This window comes from Cyprinus carpio, unplaced genomic scaffold, assembly GCF_018340385.1.
Source record: "Cyprinus carpio isolate SPL01 unplaced genomic scaffold, ASM1834038v1 S000006594, whole genome shotgun sequence".
NCBI lineage: Eukaryota > Metazoa > Chordata > Actinopteri > Cypriniformes > Cyprinidae > Cyprinus > Cyprinus carpio.
In genome coordinates this window covers 44,621-49,496 of record NW_024879243.1, presented here as the reverse complement: position 1 = coordinate 49,496, position 4,876 = coordinate 44,621, and positions in this window count along the sequence as shown.

Genomic DNA, 4,876 nt, shown 5'->3' with positions numbered 1-4,876 from the left:
CACTTCTTCCCAGAGGTACCTTAATAATCTTATCTTATTCATTCCCTAATATCCCGATATGTGCCGGTACCTAACAAAAGTAAACTATTATATCCTTTTCTTTCAATTTGTACAGCAATATATAAATTTCCACTAGCAAGTCTTCTCTATCAGTTTTTGTATACTTTTAAGAGCTGATGAAGAATCTGAGCAAATTACAAATCCAATTTGGCCTAATCTGTTCAACCCATTGCAATCCTTCTACTATAGCAGTTAATTCGGTAGAGTATACAGTCAATTTGTCACCTAATCTTTAACTTATTTTTTCTAAAATCTTGGAATGTACACTCATATGCCCACTTTTTTTATTGGGTTTTTAGATCCATCTGTATAAATCTGTATAAAAGAATAAAATTTTTCTTTCATAAAAACACAGATTATGTAACTATTACTATATACTTCTTCTGCTTTTTCCCGGGCCTCCAATAATCTATTTTCAACATTAGGTGCAGGAATATTTAATACTGATCCACCATTTATTGGCATGTTATGACAGACTACCTTGACCACAATCCTTGACCCACTGTTCATATTTCCATCCAAAACTATTTCTCCCATTTTTTTTATATTCCCCACTATCATTTAACATTGTGCATGTGCAATGATTCATCACCACTTTATAAGGTAAACCAATACATCATAGCAAGCTATACGCTTCTTAAATCTAATGGCATCTCCCCCATTTCAACCCTGATAGCATCTAAAGGGGTTGATCTTATTGCCCCACAGCAGATTCTAGGTGCTCTAGACTGTATATTATCCAGTTTCTTCATTTCTGACTTAGCTCCTGCCCCATACACTGCACACCCATAGTCTATACTAGAATGTATTAAAGCTTAGTATCAATGTAACAGTGCACTTTTCCTTGCTTCCCATTCATACTTAGCGATTGAAGTCATGCGATTTATAGTATTATGCCTTTGCATTTGTTTTTAATTTTCTTTATATGTCTCTTTCAAGTTAATTATCCAACAGAGAAGGAGCAACAAATCAGGATGTACCAACTTCATATTCAGGGTAAAATCAAAACTTTACAAACCTACAACATGTGCTTTCTGGCTTTCCTTTAGTAGTTGTGTTATTGCATAAACAGCAGAATAAACAATAAATGGGACATATCTCACCTAGTATTCAGATTAGTGGTCACATGGGTTAAATGCAGAGCACAGATTCTGAGTATGGGTCACCATACTTGGCTGTATGTCACGTCACCTTTCCAATGGCTGGATCCTCAATCTTAAATATGTGCTTATGGCCTTGATTAAAAGACACCATTATAATAATGATAAACTGTCTGTCTGTTTCTCCTCAGATGAGATTTCTGTGAAAATCGGTGAGAAGCTGAAGTTGGATGTTCTGATGACCAATGCTGATAAAGTATATCATCAGAACAAAACCAGCAAAAAGTGAATGGAGATCTGGAGCAGAAGTGCCGGAGTTCAGAGCGATCGACTGACCGACACTGATGGAAACCTAAACATTAATGATTTTACAACCAGTGATGCAGGAACATACAGAGTTCTGGACTATGAAGGAAACATCTTGATCACAATGACTGTCACAGGTGAGAGGTACTCAGTGTAAGTTTAAAAATATTATGTTTATAAAGTTTGGACAGTTCAAATTTATTCATCATAATTTGAACAGCAAAATAATGCTTAATTGTGTGACTGACCTCTCAATATCCTCTACAGAATCAACGGGAAATCTGAACAACACTGATAAAGACAAACTTTTACAACATGGTGAGGACAACAGGAGGCACTAAAAACTTGAGTTAAAAAAATAAAAACATTTTAAATTATTGTGCTGTCTTCCCACTTTCCCTTCCACCTGTAGTGCACTGGATTTTGCCAGTTGGAGTGTGTTTGGGGTTTCTGGCTCTGGCTGTGATTGTAATTCCTCTCATCATTTGCAGTGTCATACACAGTAGTTCTGAACACCTAGAGACAGCACTGATTACATGTAATGTGCTTTCAACACCACCAGGATCCTGTCAACATACACTGCAGCTGGGGGTACAGTAGGTGGCCAACCAAAATGAGCTTTTTGCCACTGCGAGTGCCGCCGCCGCTGCGTCTGTAAAGTGCATTTGCAGCTTTTGACCGCTGAGTGGTGCTTTAACCACAAGTTATCAAACAAGCGCATCAAAGCACATTTTCGCAAATAGACGTCAGCTTTGCCTCACCAAAGTGTTATATTTGACAGCTGCAGTCGGGGAAAATTAAAGAAAAACACTGTAGTTAAAATATTTAATATATGTCAAGCGCCTGTGCTTATATTTTCTCTTAGCTTCACAGTATTACACCATATTTTAGATTTGACACATGTTTTAGGTGTGCAGTATTATTTATATAATATGAACTATGTGTTATATTATCCTAAAGAAATGTACTTTGCATCGGAGCATTAAAAGTGGTAGCCTATTTAAGTGAGCTAAATGGATTTATATGCAAAATGTCAATATTCTCACATATTATGCCTATATTTGTCACAATAAATATGCTATTTACAAGTGAGCAGTTTACAAATGTATAATTTTTGGATTGTATGAATAAATGTGCTAGCTGTATAATTTGTTGTCTGCACTTTCATGTCTCTACTTTCTTCTTTCTGCACTGAAATCTCCTTTCTTCCTTGTGTGTGTGTGTGTGTGTGTGTGTGTGTGTGTGTGTGTGTGAACACACTTTAATGAAGCTCTTTCTGTCTTCTGACTAAAGTAATAATGTCACTTAAAACATGCTACTCTAGCTTGAATATTGTGTATTGATATTGAATTATGTTGCATTATAAACATGAGCAGTAACAAACTTGCTGCTTTTCAAATTTCACAGCCATTTATATATATATATATATAATATANATAGATTAACCGCAGTGCTTTACATAAACAAATAAGAAAAAAAAAAAAAACAGTCACACACATATTGACAAATTAAACAATCACAAATACATAGATAACAAATAATAGCATGCATTTATTTTTAAAAACAACACTGAATTATTGAACATTTACACATTTTTTTGTGTTTTCTTATTAACTACACATTCTGAACAATTATAGTTTTAGGAAGTGTAGTTAGTATGTTACACTTTAAGAAAAGTCTGTTAAACAGGCCACAATGTACAACTGAAAGGATAATGTCCTGGCAGAAGTTTACCAGTTTTACTAACTTATATTTTAAAACTGATCAACAAATACAGTTACAAAATAATTACAAGGTGTTATAATAAATGAACCATTATTATTGAACAATTGCATCTAGCAACGTAGTTCATGTGATATGTGTACTGCCAGATGCCTTTAATTTCCTCTTTTTGTGTGATTTAGAGGGAAATTTGAGTCACAGTTGTCAAATAAAATTTTAAAAATAGCTACATTTGTTGCCAGGAGCTATCTGAAAGAAAAAGATGGAAAGGTAGTCTGAAAAGTTGCTAAATCTAGCAACAGATACCACAAGAGCGACCGGAGAGCAGAGATAAAACCTAGAGCATCTAATCGCTCTCACGCTACTTTGATGTCAAACACAGATCGGTCCATGAAGGGCTTTTTATCTCCGTTACGTGCACTTATTTACAACACACACTTGCTTTAATGAGAGAAAAACAGTTATGTCTAAACTTTTATTGGATGGAGTTTGTCTTGAATTTGTATAATTTGAATAGTTTGGCTTAGAATTTCTTTTGATGTGTAATTATAAAATTGATAAACTTCCAGTCAAACTGTTTAAATTTTACCAACAAGTGCTTGCTAGCTGGAGTCTTATATAAGAACACAACTTCTCCCCTCAAAGTTTTCTTATCTGGAATAACGCCAATATTTTCACAGTTGGTTTAGTAATGGGTTGTTATTAGTGAGTCAGTTTTTTAATAATGAAGGGACTTTATTTACATTTACAGATTTTATCTCAAGATACAAAACACCAGTTACTCACTCTGTTTCTCAGGGTTAAATCCTAACAACTATACAATTAGATCTTGTTTTTAAAAGAGAATATTTCTACGCCTTGTGTTATTTTCTACTGGAACAATATCTTTAATAATGTAATAATAATAATGACTTAAGTTTGGTGATTACCTCAAAAATTCCTCCTTGCAAATAAGGTTAAGGAAATCTCATATAAATTAATTTATAGAGTTTATCCAACAAAAGAATTCCTACAAAAATGTAAAATTGACCTCCTTACAAATATACAAATTACAAACATATATATTATGTTCATATTGTTCTTATGAATATATTGATTACATACCCAGAGTTTTTGAATAATGTGAAGGTTTTTATTTCTGAAAATATTTTAAAAACATTTTCCTTATCTTATAAACATGTGATTTTGGGTTATTATATCAAAATTTAAAAGATCAACATCTTTAAAAGATGTTGGTTTTATTACACATTTTATTTTATTTTTATGTAAATTTCACATTCATAAATGCAAGTTTACAAAAGGCAAACCTATTTTTATGGTGCTCGAAAAAGAGATTAAAATGTAGATGTGATGTCAAAATCTAAAAATAGTAAAGCAATTAAAACGATTCATATATGCTCCTCCTTTAACATTTTCACATAAAAAATAAAACAATAATAATAATAATAATAATAATAATAATAATAAATGGTGCTGACCTGCAAAGTATATTTTTCTGTATTAAAATTCAATTGTAATGTCCTATGGAAATGTAAATTTATGTATAACATATATTTGTCTGTAAACTGATGCTTATGTACCCTCTCTTCCTTTTCCTTTTTCATTGTTCCTTTTTGTTGAGGCATGTGAAATGTTGTTACGTGCTACTTGTTGACAATAAAGCATTAAAAAAAAAAAAAAAAAAAAAA